Source organism: Stegodyphus dumicola, chromosome 12, assembly GCF_044657685.1.
Source record: "Stegodyphus dumicola isolate Sdum_Otavi_A_Nest chromosome 12, ASM4465768v1".
In the NCBI taxonomy this organism is placed as follows: Eukaryota; Metazoa; Arthropoda; class Arachnida; order Araneae; family Eresidae; genus Stegodyphus; species Stegodyphus dumicola.
The window spans coordinates 80,668,073-80,685,224 of record NC_140779.1 but is presented as its reverse complement, the minus strand read 5'-3'; the positions used below and the strand labels follow the sequence as shown (position 1 = coordinate 80,685,224).

Sequence of the window (17,152 nt, the reverse complement as noted above, 5' to 3'; positions counted from 1 at the left end):
CAAAAATATATAAAATGTTTAACGGAAAGGACCTGACGTTTAAATTTATAAATAATTCGAATTAATTTATAAATTTAAACTCCGAGTTAGAAAAATTATAGCTGATTATATGCTCATATTTTTCCCTTCGAAAAGTATGCTGTAAATATTTTCAAACAAACTTCATTATTCAGTTAGAATTCTTTTTGAATCCATGATTAAATCACAAAATGCATTAAAACATATACTGCAACGCAATGTTGAAAATGTAAATACTGAGGTAACTATACTATTCTAGTATACTAAATATAAAAAGAAACTTTGATCTTAAACAAATGTTATGAAACAATTGTTAAGAAAAATAGATACTTTTTTATTAAAGCTGCTGCCGAGCTTAGTCGCCAAAACTGGCAAATGTAGTCACCCAATCTGTAACGTGCAGATTTCACATGGCACCAACGGACTTGTGCGGTTGCCGTTTTAATGAAATATTACGGGAAATTATCCTCTTCTGCGAGTGTAAGACATTTTAATTACTAGTTCTAAAACAATACTAATTAAAATGAGTTTTCTTTAACTGTTTTGCATAATTATTCATGTATGGATGAATAATTGATGTTTGCATAATTATTCATGTATTCTTCCTTTTTAAAATAACTCGTTGAAGGGAAAATTTAATATTATAAATAAAAATCCTTGCAGGCATGCCTAGTTTCATGCAATTTTGTTGAAATGGAAAATGACGTATTTGATAATTATTTAACGAATTTTAGAGATTACATTTATGAATGTGCGATTCAAATGAATGCATTACAGAATAAATGTATGTGAGCAACATAGTAAGTGCTTCTAAAATCTAAGCATAACTTTTTTCTTCATGGTATCGATTATTTTACGCTATAATTTCTTCTAGCTATATGAAGAAGATAAAATAAGTAAGCAAGTAAAAAGATATTAAAATTTAGTTATTAAATTTTACAGGGTGGGGAAATTACTTTTTTTTAGAATATATTAACGCAAAATGATATAAGTACAAAATTTTCTTTTCTGAAATGGAAATATGTACACAGTTGTAGAAAAAAAAAGCTCGAAACGTTAAATTTACAAAGCTTGTCTTGATAATGGTCTCAAGTACCTAATCAAGACTAATTTAAAGAAAACAATCGCACATTTGTGAGCTATTTCTATTTGCTATCTCAATAGCATACAAATAACTTTAAAGCATGTGGTATCGTAAACACGTTCAGCGATACAACATTTTTGAGTTTTATCGCTATCTTCAGATTACTCTTTAGATAAATTTGATTAAATGTGAGGTAATCTTCCATTGATAACATTAGGCACAACTCCATTGGTTAGTTTTAGAAATAATATTATGCTAATACAATTTTCTCAGCTTTGTGGAACAACTGATTATCTATTCTGTAAAACACAGAAAGCTGAACTTACACGTGATGAATGTTTTTCCACTCTTCGAGTTCATATACTTATCTAATCAAAATTTAAATAGGTTTAAGAATAAAATCATTTGGACTATATTGTTTTCATGAAATCCTTTGCTTACAATTCCTAAAGTAGCATGATACAATTAAATATTTACAAATGCATGATATACTGTGAAAATAAGTAATCTGATGATCGGTTCTAAGGTCTGTGACACAAATATTTGTGTGCTAGAGATCTGCAGATTTATGTAGTCATCACACATGGATGTAAGAGATACATCTGTGTTAGAGTAAACCGAGACCAATTATCAGTTAACTAAATAATGAACTGATCTGCATTGATATAGTATGACATTATATATGACATTTATTATGATATAGTATGACATTAAATGCAACATTCCATGAGTACATCTTCAATGTTTAGTTCCACATACGTCTGAGCTTAATTTTTAATATTAGAAATGCTGAAGCAATATGCAATGCCGTAAAGAAAATAAAAATATAAAAAGAAAAGAAAATCTGAAAATTTTAAATTACGTCCAAAGGTTTTTTTTTTTTTTTTTTTTTTTAAACATTTTGTGTGTTACCTTTATTTATTAAATATCATGGTCTTCGCACTTAAGCCATAAAATTCAGTTCAAGAGCAATATCGCAAAATAATTTTAAATTGAGCATATCTTTAGAATTTCATAAATATGAAATCGATAATAAAACAAATTTAAAATTTGGGCTTTCAGATGCTCAGATTCGCAGTAGAATTACGTCATTCAAAACTGGATGATTCAGGGTACCGTTGTTTTATCACAATGCGAGAAGCATTCATACATTTATGCAGATTCTTTATTATTTAATTTCTTCAAATATAATACAAGGCGATAATATTTGGTAGCAACAGTTTAAAAAGTGAAACGGACATTCAGAGTGATTCGGCGCAAAATCGCAAAACGAAAACTATAGTCCCTCAGGTACAAAGCCCCTTTAGACTAATGAAAAATTACTTAATTAAATTAAATCAAATTGTGAGAGATAAATAAAACATTAATTGATAAAAATAATTCATTAAAAAATTGTTAAATGCATCTCTCTTGGGGTTCCGGTTAAAATTATGATTTCACTTAAAACCTAGTAGTAGTAATGCCAAATTAAGCCCTACAATGTGTAGCATTTTTTGCTTGAGCAAAAAACTAGTTTGATTTCTTTAAAATTTACACAATTTCTTGAAAGGTTTTCACAACATCCATTTTATAAAATTTATAAGGATTAATATACTTGTAAAATTAGAACTATCTCAGTATTATAAGCATGAAGAGTTTTATTAATTAAAATTTAAAGTCAACTAAATATACGCTATTTTTTATATTTTTTAGTCCAAAAGGGGCTTTGTCACTGAAGGACTATTGCTTTCCTTTTGCGATTTTGCGTTGAAAACTAAAAGTCTGTATCACTTTTCAAATTGTTGCCACCAAATAACCAAATACTATCGCTCTGTTTTTATATTTGAAGAAATTAAATAATGAAGAATCTGCATAAATTTATGAATGTTTCTTGTATTGTGACAAAACAACGGTACCCTGAGTCATCCAATTTTGAATGACGTAATCCTACTGCGAATATGGGCATCTGAACACCAAATTTGAAATTTGTTTTATTATCGATTTCATATTTTGTAAAACTTTAACGAATTTTTGATTAACAAACTCAACGATTTCAAAGCGAGCAATGGCAACACTCTATGAGAGGAAAAAAAACCTTTTTATCTTCAGCGGGCGGAACTGTGTATCGGAAATTCTAAAGATAGGCTCGTTTTAAAATTATTTTGCGATATTGCTGCTGAGCTGAATTTTATAGTTTAAGTACAAAGAACATGATATTTAATAAATAAAAGTAACACAAAACGTTAAAAAAACGCCCCTTTGGACGTAATTTAAAATCTGAAACCTTTCAGATTTTTTTTTCTGAATTTGTTTTTAATTAATTTTTATTTTGTTGATAATATTTTAATATGATATAATATCAATTAAATATCAGATTTTTATTACTTACACATTTATTTCTTTTTAACTAAATAAATATTTAATACATGTAAAATTACATCATAATGCAAGATGTTGCTTGATTTTTTTTAATACCAAACTACAACAAAATCAAATTAATCCTAATTTTATAAATTTCTCGAGAATTTTTGAAATATACATAGCATACACACACATGCGCAAACAAAACTTTTTTTTTTTGGGGGGGGGGCTATTTTAGGAGCTAAAAAGGTTAAATTAGTTTATTAAGCTAACTTCTGAATCTTAATTAAGGATCCAGTTTCCCCTCCCACCGTTTCCAGTATCACAAAGATTAAGCGGTGAAAATGACCTTGAGGTTCAGTACTGTCTGGAACTCGTTTATCGTCTGGAACTCGTTGCATTCACTAAATATTTAATCGTAAGCTTACATACTATTCGAGTTTGCGACATTTTGCGACGGACAGTCACAAGATATAAAAATCGTCTTCCGAATTTTGAGATAACGGCAGGCAGATTGAAACGCGATTCATCGTACCAACTTTGAAGTACAAAAACTAATATAATAACGCATAGATATACGTATCCCGACCACATGCTGTAAATAGTTCCACAGTCCACAACTGATATCCTATGAGGTTTATGGAGATATTTGTATACTTCAGTATTAGTACAACTTATCGTTGGATTGGGAAACAGGTTTACAATCAAGTCATCCTTTGTGAATATTGCCATTATCTTACACTGGAGCTACCTAAATTAATCAAGGGTAGAGAACGATGTTTAAAACTCATCTTGATATGCTTCAGCAACGATATTCATTAACGGACATAGCAATCGGTAGCATTGCAATGACATAGCATGAGGGTGGCATAGCAGTCGGGATGATTGCTTCTTCTACCACATAGTCTTGCTTCACTCTTTGTGCAAGATTAACAGCAATTATCATTATTAAACACAAAGAGGACTATAACAGTGCATCGACAAACTACTATAACCCTTTGCATTATTGGATTTTCCCAACCAGTTCGTAGCAGTATACCACATTACTAAGCAAAACACTATTGGTAAAGTCTTAAGAGAATTCCTTGGCTTTGTATGATCTGTAGATTGAAAATCTATTTAACAGGATTTGTCATATGAATGCTATCCGGTGCTTTCATCCCGAGGATGAACTAGAGAATTTGATCGATATGTTCGGTCTAAATTAACACAGAATATATTATGAACATTTCCTGAATCTATACTCGAGAAAGTGGAGGATTGTATAACCTAAAATGATGAACTGACGATCCATAAATGATACTTGATGCCCTTCTGATAACCCTGGGGGTATAAAAGATGAATATACAAGCACTTTAATACGCCATAGAAATTTAGCAAATACGCGAAAAAGACAAATTAGTTCATAATGATATTGTGACCAGTATTTTTCAGTTTTATTGCATTTTTAAAAGCCTTATTTATTTATTTTATTTTTTAATTTTAATACATTTAATTTAAAGATAAAAAATTACATGAACCATTAAATTCAGTTCAAGAGCAACATCGGAAAATAATTTTTAAATGAATATTTTTAGAATTTCCGATACACAGTCTCGCGAGCTGGAGATAAAGATATTTTTCTTTCCGTACAGTGTTCCCACTGCTCGCTTTGAAATCGTTGATTTTGGTAATCAAAATTTTGTTAAAGTTTTACAAAATGTGAAATCGATAATAAAACAAATTCCGAATTCGGGCTTCCAGTTGCCCATATTCGGATTGTTTTTTAAGTTATTCAAAATTTGATGGCTCTAGATACTGTTGTGATATCACAATGCGAGAAACATACATACAAACATTTACACAGATTCTTCAGTTTCTTTAAATACAAGGGACTCTCATATTTTGTGGTAACAATTTGAAAAATGAACCGACAACCAACGCAAAATGCCAAAACGAAATTAATGTCAAAACGAAATTACTAGTCCATCTGGGATAACGCCCTTTGGGCTAATAAACTTGTAGCACAGAAGATTCTTACGTTTAATATGTATTGGTATATGGAAGGAAAACAGCTTATTTCACAGCTGTAAAATTATGAGAGAATGGGAGTAAAAAAAAAAAAAAAAAGGTGTTTTTGCTTCTTACACTCAGTATCCGAGGTTATACATCGAACTGCCCATTACTTTCCGACCTTTGCTCCTTTTCAGTGACAGGGATGGAACGCAGACCACTGGAATACTCCTCGAGGCCATAACTGGCACCTAAACACCGGAAGTTCTCTGTCCCCCTAAACCTTACGTTTGAGAGAATTTTTAGAGGAAATGGAAAATTTAGATGTATGTAACTTACCTCTAGAAGGACTCCTTCGGAAGAAAAGGGGTCGTAAAAAAGCAGTTTAAAGGCTTGCTTTATTGTGCAGCGCTCGGGAGTTCGTTGGCTTTTCTTCCGTCTCGCGAGCTGTCGTCGCTTGTCTCCAGTTGCGAGTTGTTTAGTTCCTCCGATATATTTTTCAATATATGTAATAGTTTGTAATACGAATTTTCTTGTTGTATAAAGTTTGCACGATTTGCCTAGTAATATTGCAATATATAGATTTATGGCTAAAATATGTTTTTCGATGTTCTTCTACACAATAAAAGCTAACATACATTCGAATGCAATTGTACATTGATAAACAGTACTCCAAAAATTCAATATTCTTTAGAATTCTGAAGCTTAATCAGCATCTGTAATCGCCATTAAAATGAAGGAATGTACGCATAAATGTCAATGAAATAAATCTTCTAAATAAGATGGCTAATTTTATGCATTCCTCAACCCCTGTTGTCGAATTTAAAGATATGTTTGTAGACATCTTAGCATTTGTTATGCGAAATTTAGAGACAACTCAAATTGAAATATAATTAATTACTCAGATGAAAACTGCCAAATAATTAATTAATGTCAAAATAGAGAATTTGAAAGAAACATTTATGCTTTCGCTCAAATTCCACATTTTGAAGTATAATTCTTTTTATTTTTTGAAAAGTCGCAAAAATAATTATGTGTACATTAACTTCAAAACTACAACAATATCTTTTTATTGCGATTCTTCTGTTTTATATGCAGTCATCTCACGACTTATTGGTGTAATACCAGGAAAGACATACATGGTTAACTCAAAATCACGGCTAATCCGAGTAAGATAAAAACAACAGAGAGAAGAGTATTAACCCATACTATAATTAGCTTAAAAATGTCATTAACAGTCTCAATTAATTCGAAGGTTAAGTAGCTGTACACTTGATTTATTTTTACAATCGGGAAATTTACATTAAACAGATGATTTAACAATGTTCATACATCCAGATTTGTATTATTAAATTATGGATAAAAGCAATTTCCAAATATTACATATCTTGGTACTTGCGTACATTAGTAGAAGTAGCCAAAGTTTCAGACGACGCCAAATTCTGTTAACCACGCGCATAACAATTATTCAGGCAACCAATACGCATGACAAATATCCAGTTTCCAACATCGCTATTTTCGTATACGTTCTTTTTGTTGTATAGTTAAGTTCCAACGCCTTTAAAAAAAAATATGACTACTTTTTGTCTTAAACACAATTTTAAAATTCGTGCTTGTGGAGTTTTTCTATAATAGAAGAAAAAGAGCTAAAAGTTTTGCGGCAATACAGTATTTTGCCGCAAAATTGCTAAAGGAACATTGGTTTGAATCTTTCCTAAAAGCGATCGCTAAGAAATTTATAGAACAACAGTAATAAAAACCCGTTTGTAATTAGGTTTCCTGACTGTTTTTTTTTTTTTTTTTTTGGCTAAATAAATAGTTGAAACATAAAATATGTATCCATGTAAAATATACTTTAGAGTAAAAGTCATTGTTCTTTTTCTTCCGTAAAATTCGCCAAATTGCGCCAATGTGGTTGCGATAATACATAAGTACCCATGTTTTTTTTTTCTTTTTTTTTTTTGCATTTTCAGTGGGCAATTTTATTTTATAAGAATAGTTTGTGACAGAAATTTTTATGTCATTCCGCAGTAAATAAACTTAACTTCCTCTCCCTTTTCAAATACAAACATTTTATACCATAAATGCTTCGCCTTTTTTTTTTTTTTTTTTTTTTTTTTTGTCTGAGATACATCTTTTTTCAATTAAGGTAAATTTCACAAATACCACTTTCTATTTAGTTAGTTTCCTATATTTTATGGCATTAAAATTCTTAGTAAAAATTCTCAGGAATATTAAATTTTAAATTTAAAAAGGGACTTTTTTCCAAAAGCATTAGTAATACACAAATTAATAATATTTAATGAAATAAAACTATATTCTTTTAACTAAATGGAATGATAAGAACTAAAATTAAAAGTGATAAATTGAGATTGAAATATCTTTCACGATGGATCAAAATTCTAAATGACCCCTCCGTATAAGCATTAATTTTTTTTTTTTTTTTTATATATATATATATATATAGAATAAATTGAAAGCAAAGTTGTTTGTTTCTTCGTTTCAAAGTTCTACGCAGAATATTCGCTTCCTTTTTGAACTGAGAAGAAAAAAAAATTAATATTTAATAATATATTTTGTTAGAAAGTCGATGCTCTGTTACAAATCTCCAAAATCTCTACAATAGTTCTATGCGGCTCGCTTAATGATGTATCTTGCTCTCCCATGGCAAATGAAAATATTCACGCAATGTGTGTGAGAGTTTTGAATAAATTCATTTCAGAAACGCTCATAATTAAATGCACTATATGAATTTTAACAAGATACCAATTTTTAAATTAACAAAACTATAGAAAACTTAAATTAATGTCAGGTATCTTTGCAAGTATCAGAACTTACTTGATGAGACTCATTCTATGATTAGAATTTTGAGTATTTTCTGGCTAGCCAACTTTAGTAAATTCTATATCTATTATGAGTATAGCTGTAAGAAAAGGCATATACAAGGATATTTTCTCGATTTTTCTTTTGAAAATTAGGAACATCTATTGCGTAATCTGTAAATAAGGAACATAACAACAGGCTCGATTATGGAATTTATGTGACACCCAAAGTATTTTATTGATATACACTATTACTTTAGTTACCCTAAACCCAAAAACCACTTACCTGGTCCTCTTTCCCTCTGTACAAACGACATAAAGCAGTCCAATTGCTAAAAACACCAGAGTGAACTACAACCACGTGAGAAGGACTGCAAACGAGAAAACTGCCATTCACCTCTTGAGCATGGTAAAAGTAAAATACCAGCTGCAAAGCTCCTGCAATCCAGGTGAGGGTAACGAAGGGGTGTGAGAGGCATGGGAGAGAGATGGACAAGGCGAATCAGAGGGGCAGCCCAGAATGTTTGGCGTACGGTCCGGTCGTAACACAGAACTTTGTTCAACAGTAGTCATTATTAATATATTGGGAGAAATATTGTTTTTGAATGGAAAAGATAAACCTTTTTTTAGCTGTTTTAACCAGTCGCATAATTTTTCTCCTGAAATTAGTATTTACAATTTTTAACACTGTTATTCAAATCCTTTCTTAAAATCCATTAGTTTCAACGAATTCAAAGCACATTTTGAGCAGAAATAAGTTACTTACAAACTAGAAGAGTTTTACAGAATTGGAATAAATGGGAATCTGAAGATGATTTTACTAAAGTTACATTAAGAATCCCCCCTCATCCTATACCCTGACTATAGCATTCTTACTGAGAACAGCCCACCAGCGGCCGAGCGGTAAAGTCGCTGAACACTGGTAGTTCGGTCCGAGGTTCGAATCCCGCGAACGGGCTGACTGCATGGGTGTTTTCGTGGTTCTCCCCATGTGTAATGTGTATACGAGCCAGTTCCCCTTAGAAAGTCCTCCACGAAGGCATCCCTCCCCTTAGGCAGATAGCCCTCGAGGCTTTGCTGTGATTAAATAACCTAACCTAACCTTACTCAGAACACGGTTGTTAGTGACCGAACTGCTGAAGAGTGGGAGTTTGACTTAGATTCGATCGCCTTCGTACGGATTGGTTGCATGGTTTTCCCATGTGTAAACGTGAAAAAGAGCCAGTTTCCTTTAGATAGTCCTCCACAAAGACATGCCTCTCTTTAGGCAGATAGCCTTCGCTTACTTTGCAATATTCAAATAACCTAATCTAATCTAGCTTTAAATTTTAGTTTGGTTTTTGGAAGACTACAGTTTGATCGGATACGGCAAAGAATACAAAGAGTTTCGCTTAAGGAAAAGATGGCTTGTGTGGAGAGCTTTCTAAAGAGTCAAGAGCTCATATTCACGTTACATGTGGGGAAATGCTGAAATTTGCAAATTTCTAATAGTTTACTGATTTATGAAAACTGCGCAATGGATATTTGCCTAAGAAAAAGATATCCTCAACGTAAACGTTTTAAAATAATCCCTTCTGTTTCATATCACATGGAAAAAAAAAAAAAAAAAAAAAAAAAAAAAAATCACAAAAATCTCGTGCAGCAGCCCGTTTGCTGGAAACCGAACCTGGATCAAACTATCAGTGTTCAGTGATTTTATTCACTCGTCCTCTAGTCGGCTCATATTTTTAAAGAGAAAATTGTGCAAATAAAGTAGCAGTACTGAATTTTGAAATGCATTGCTTTAATGCCTTATGATAGGTTATTTAATTTTAATCAAATTTTAATGGAAATTAAGCAGAACTTTATTTGCACCATATATATTTTCGACAAAGCTCTGAACATATTTAGTATTAAAATAACTATAGAAAGTACTGAGATGACATATTGCCGAAATTAATCCCACACACAAAACAGCGAATTCCTTTTAAATTCATACAAGAATTCTTGTTTCACAACAGCCTGAAGAGTAAACAGTTGGCTATTATGCTTGAAATAATTTGAAATAATTTAGCGTGGAACACAGAGGTGTAATAAAATTCTAGTAACGTAATATTGTCAACTTAACACACAAAAAATTCTACCAGAATTAAATTGCATACGCAAAAAGATAAACTGTAGAAAGCATTATGCTAATGAACATATACATTCATACAACATTTAGTTTTCAGTATCATATACAATAAGCTTTATTTCACTTTATTACATGATATATTAAAAAAATTACCTAATGAAAGCTTTTCCTTTAATTTTCAAGTTGAAAATATAATAGAAAGATAATTTAAATTCAATTTCGCATTAGTTACAACAGCATAAGAGAAACATATAGAACCTCTTTTAAATAAATTCGTAATTCCCCTACCTTTTGATATTCAGCAAAATTAAGATTGAATTTTGCTGTTATTTAAAAGATAAAAGAGTTTTGAGGGCTAATTATTTTTTTTAATACTGAAATAAAAATGCTACAATTTATTCCTTTCACCGATATGGTGAAACATACGTCTATGATTGACATACGCGTACAAACATACATGTATGAATCCTACAGGCTTATAAATGAAATTACATATTTTGCAAACACTTTCGATTTACATAATTGGCTTCTCATAAAAATGATAAAAAATTCGAATCTTTCTCGTTACAATACGCTACGCACCAAACAGCTTTGTTTAGAATAACATATGTGCCAATTTGATACTTCTAGCAAATATATTTTCATCATGAACTAATTTCGATTGTGAAAGTTTTAAATTTTGTCTTAATGTGAGAAATATACCTCGTATATTAGTTATTTCAGTAAACACAGAATTAAACAGAATGATACACTTTACGAAACTTATTTTTGAGAATACTTATTTGGAAAATATGAACACTGTTGCAAGAGATAAAAACAACACATTTGATTAAATAATGGCCGTAGAGTGTATACCTCTCTGCAAAAAAGTTTTTGGCGCCTGCTGTCGTATAACGGAAAAAAACACTTATATTCATTTTAAAATAAAATACTGTCAACATTTTCGTAAAGTGATGAAGATGCCGACAACATGGTATTTCATTAATTAAAACTTATACGGTACTTACGCATTAACGCAACCACCTTGGCACAATTTGGCGATTTTTTACAGATGAAAAAGCAAAAGTTACTTATCAAGGCCAAGCTCGCTGTTTTCGAAACTTTTTTCCCAACCATTCCCGAAGAATTGATAAATATTGTAAGTTGCTAAACATTATCAACATATGAAAAGTCAACATATTTAAACGATTTAAAATAAAAATTAAAATTTTTTAATATGATTTAATATTTTTTAATATGATATATTAAAAAAATAAAATACTTACATTCATTTCCAAATCTTTCTATAATTTTTTTTCGCACTATTGTTCTTCTCGAGAACACAGCGAACTGTTTTCGCCTTTAAAAAAAAAAAAAAAAAAAAAAAAAAAAAACAGAGATCGCAGCAGCGCAGCAGATCTGAAACATCGCAGCAGCGGCTATCTATCAAATGCATCTATCTTCTCGTTGTTCTCTTTAAAGATTTTGAGTCGAAATTCTGTATTCCTGAAGAAATTTTACCGCAGTTTCATCCATCGCTATCAAATTCCAGAAACGCATATTTTAAAATTAAGGCATAAAAAAAATATCATGATTTGTTTACGAAAACCGTTAAAATATAACAAAAAGAACGCAAGCGAAAATGGTGATGTTGCTTGGCCGTTGGATTATTATCAGCATGGTTACCAGAGTTTGGCACACAGTGTTTATTTGGAGACTTCTCCTAAAGTTGGTTGCGATAACACGTAAGTATCCTTAATATTTGGATTTCTGGAATTCATATAAAAATAACTGATTGCTAGAAATTCCTTCAATGTTATTTCGGTATAATTAACTGGTAGGACTGGCTGGGGGTTTATCAGGACTTTTTTTCCTATGAAGTTGCATTATCTGAAAATCATTCTTTGCATTCAAATGAAAATTAGAAATTTTATCACATGATATTCCTTTACCGTTATGTGCAAAAAATCCTAAACCTCATAGCAAATCAAGTTAATAAGTTTTATTGAGTACTGCTTTCTACTATTTTCAGTAAAATCATTCACAATTCGCTGAAGTGTTTATAAGTTTTCCTTATTTAAAATTCTTTCATGCATCATATACTTTCACAGCAGTCTTAAATAATAAGCTTAACTGATTACACTAGTACTAAGATTTGGAACTACATGAAAAAAGGGTAACTCATGAAAAATATCTTTGAAAGCATATTTTTAAGATTCTTGTTTAAATAGAATTACATTATCTGAATGTAAGCAAGCGCTATAAGATTACACAAGTCCAGCCTTTACGTTTAAAGGTTTTGGAAAGAACCTAAAACAAGTTAAAAGTCAACTAACTTCAGAATGAAGTAAATATTGTAGTAAGTATATTTAACTTAAACTCTGAGTGTTCATTATACGACGCATTTTTCTAAATTTTAATTAACACACACACACACCCAAAAAAAGCATGCGAGTTCTAAGATTACTGGTCTATCTGCAGAATAAGAAAAAAAAAAAAAAAAAAAAATAATTTACGTAGAAATAACTTTCAAATAAGATTTTTAAAGCGAAATTTAGGCATTTGTATTACATTTTCGGAAAAAAGGAAAGAAAAAGTATAATTAAAACATCAACGCTATTACCCACGTAAAAGTTTACCTGAAGCAAAATTTTTAAAAGATACAAAACAATTTTAATTATTTTTTATTTAGAATTTTCAATTTAGTTTTCTTTCCATTTCTTAAAACCATTGTAAAAAATAAATGTACAAAAAACGAAGTAACTAAACCACTAGAAGGAATTTAAAAATTCTGGTAAATTAAAGCTTTGCATTTAGGATAAAATTTCAGTTAAATTGCGGTTATCATTATTACCATAAATAACTTTAATTACTATATTATAAAGGACATTTGTAAGTAATAAAAAATAAAATAATAAAATAACCGAACTTACTTCAAACCTTCACGATTCATTTCACGTTCTAAAAGTAAACACAAATCGTGGAGTTGAGCTGTTAAATAAAAAAAAAGTGTGCTGAGTTTTTTAACTTGAGTTGAGAAAAAAGTGTGAAGGCTTAGATATGAAATATATGCAGACAGAATAATGTGTTCCAATCATTCTTTTCTAGCATTTTAAATATATTCTTCATAAGTATTGATAATTTTGGATTTAATCATGACTTTTTTTTAATTATTTTTTAAGTATATTTATAAAAATTTCTAACTGTAGTTGAAATGGCACTAGAGGCGTTCTAAGTTAAATATCAGATACGTAAAAAATATCGATAAAAATCAAATAAGTAAAATATATGTATTAAAAATATGATAAATAAAATAATATTTTCTGACATTTTTTATATCTTTTCATTGTAAACTAAAATAAACATCTTCAGATTTTAGGTTCCCGATAGTTCCCCTCGCGTTCAGATCCTAATTTCTGTTACGCTGTTAAAAACATATATAATGATTTGTGTTTGGAATTCATTTTACATTATAGCTCTTCAGCAAAAGTAACTTTTAGTTTTCGCAAGAAAGATTAATTATGTAATTCTTCCGCATTCATTTACATCGCTCTACAATAAAAAAAATTGACTGTGCATATTTTTTGAAATTTTCTACATTTTATCTCTTCCCTCTTTTTTTTTTTTTACTAAATTTGCCTTAATACTATTGTTTCAAACAACATTTTTGAATAATACATTGTTTTTTTATGAAAAAAATTGAACATTTTTTTGTATAAAGACCTTTTTTTTTTTTTTTTTTTTTTTCAATTCCTTCTTTGTCACTTATAAATAACAAATTAGTGTTTGTCAGAACTTGCTACACGTTTGTGTAACTAATAAGATAAATAGTTATAAAAACACTGCAACAGCATTATCCACATCAAGTAAAAAAGGGAAGTTTTAGTTAGCGTGATGGAAAGTATTATTATTATGATGATTAAAGTTTGATGGCTGGGCATAAGTTGTCACGAAATGATAGAATTGTTTCCACTTCTTTGATCTATTCAGCATAAGTTTTAGTCGCTAATGTCATGTGTGAGGTATTATCACATTCCCTTTTACGTCTTTCGTGGTGTAAATGGTTCGCACATTCGGATATCCATGTTTTGAATTACAGAAGGGATGTAAATGAAAAATTTCACATTTTAAGCTTCGAAAACATAATGATAATGGGTATTTATACTATAGGATTACATTGAAGCCGAGACTAAAATATGGTAAATGATAATTCTTCCCCACCTAGATTTGCTGGATTGGGTTTCGCGCTTCTCCTCAATTATCCTTAAAGTGGGAGAGAATGTGCAAAATTATCACATTTTCCCATGCGTACTGTTATAGTGTAAGTTTTTAGCACATCCGCATAGCATTTGAAAGATCCGGAATGGCCCAGTTGTTCATTTCCTGCTTAGAGAAACCTAATAGTCTTCGCAACTACTACTTTAATAAAGCCATCAGTAAAATTACTTTACTAATCGAAAATGTTTATCATATTTACCAGATGTAATGACCACTCTTTGTCGCGCAAAATTTTACTCTTGTGTGAAGATGATTAATTTAGAGGACCGGATTATTGATGATTTTCAGTACCGTTATTAATGTTCTTACACATAATATATTCCAGCAGTGATCGAAATTAGAGTTGTTACTTTTTATGCGTATGAAATAGCCTAACACTATTACAGTACTAAAATAGCAACAATTATAGCATTAAGCGCCCTCAGAAATACAAAAACAAATGCTGCAGCATTTAAAAAATTTAAACATGAAATACCATGCCTGGTAAGGAAACAAAACACATGAGTCGTAGCGGAGCAGAGAAATACGTACTTATTTCACACGCATGTAAAATTAGATCTTATTAATTCTTTTTATCAGAACTATGATGAAAGCTACGGATATTCTAAGAAAGGGTTTTTTTAAACGCTTTTCGTGTGGGGACTCACTAATATTTACGAAAATTTTGTGGGACCCCCATGAGCACTGCACAAATCCGACACATGCGTGAGTGCAACTATCAGTTTATAGACTTGTACTGTAATATGCTATTGCAATTTTAGGTCTAATTTTTAAAGTAAAATAAATGTTTCTATTATAAGAAAAATGCGTCGAAACGTTTTCGTTTTTTCTTTGTCTATATTGTCTTATCTTTATCTATTTTCAAATGCACTATGTAAAAGCATTTGGTTATTGTGAAATTATTATAATAAGTTAAAGAAATATCAAAATTGTTAAATTTTTGGCGACCCCCAATTGCAAGTCCCGCAACCCCAGTTAGAGTCGCTACGTACAATTTAAGAAACTCTGTTCTAAGATATATTTCCTAATGCATATAAAAGTAATTTATTGATACTGTTAAATTTGAGAAACGGTAATAAAAATTAATGTCATATTTGGATTCAAAAGTTTGAAATCTATGAGAACACCTCGAAAAAAATTTGCAAGAAGTAAAAATAAAATTAGCATTAGAAAGAACACCACTAATTTTATGCTACCCTGTACTGTGCCCTATTTAATAGCTTCAAACGCTGTTTAAAAGAGTTTAAGCATGTTTTTGATTAATTTTACCCTATTTTTTTAACTAACAATAATTTAGTGATAACTTCTTTTTTTTTAACTTCTTTTTTCTTAAAAAAATTAAATATTTATTTGGAGTCAAATAGGATCTACATCTTAGTTCTGCTTTCTAGAATTTTGCCCATCAGGGGTTTGGTTTTAGTTTGGTTGATGTGGCAAAGCACACGAGGGCTGCGAACCCAATGAGATGAATGCTTTCGTGGAGGAGGTTTTAAAGGAAAGCAGCTGATATTCACGTTACACATGGGAAAAACCACATGAAAACGCCCATGCAGCCAGCTAGCTCGCCAGATACTGGCTTTATTTGATTCTGATAAAGCACTCGAGTACTATCTGCCTTAGGAAAGGTTGAGATTTGAGTGTAGGTCTAACTATCAGCTTTCAGTGATTTTGCTGCTCGGCCCCTGATGAGCCGTTGCCATTAGCAGCCGAATGGTATAATTCGCTGAAAGCTGGTTTCCATTGACTTTTGTCTTTGCAATCCAATTTCCCTTTAAATGCTTTCCACAAAGGCATTTCTCCCATTAGGCAGAGAGTCGAGGTGGGTTTTACCATAATATAAATAATCTAGTCTTTCAAAAATGAAAACTGAACGCAACCTACGTATTATAGTGCAAGCTGTCAAACGAGGTCGTCTATTTTATTCTTTATATCTTGCCTTTTTATCCTTTCTACATTTTTTGAGGGATATAATTTGAATTATTGCCCCTTAAAAATTTTACCGTATTTACTCGCGTAATAGTAGCACATTTTTTTGCCAATTTTTTTCATTGTGAAAGTCTTGGTGCCACTATTATGCGGGGAAATCTACTACACAATATATTTTTTTCTACTTCAAAACGGGGTTGCGACTATTACGCGATTAAATACGGTAATTTGGAAGATTGCTACTTCTCCCTTTCATTACGATTTGAACATTTGAAAAACTATTCTGCTGCTTTGTGTGTTTTGTGGAATAAACAGTTCAGTACTATATTCTAAATTGTTTCAACTGTTTAAATGGTGTTTTTAGTTTTGTTCTTCATTTCCAGTATCAGAAATATAGCATTTCAGAATTTATTTGAATGACTTAATTTTCTGAAAACTCCAAGAAGATATCATTAATAGTCACTTTAACTTGGGTCCCTCCTCCCCCCCTTTTTTTTTTACTTCTTAGCAGCAACAGTCTTCAGGGAACAGCAAGACAGTTTTAGTTATTGTTGAAGTGAATTGTTTTGTGCCATAGAAACAAAATGCGCGACTCTGTAT

At 30.7% G+C, this 17,152-nt stretch overlaps 1 protein-coding gene across 1 annotated transcript in view; it reads right to left on the bottom strand.

Annotated features, from left to right (window-relative positions):
* hb (zinc finger protein hunchback) overlaps positions 1-8,677 on the bottom strand; it is a 175,490-nt gene extending 166,813 nt beyond the window's left edge. Inside the window, exon 1 of the mRNA XM_085806632.1 lies at positions 8,543-8,677. The gene's annotated coding sequence lies outside the window, so the exon portion shown is untranslated. The remainder of the gene's footprint in view (positions 1-8,542) is intronic.
* Positions 8,678-17,152: the final 8,475 nt, after the last annotated feature.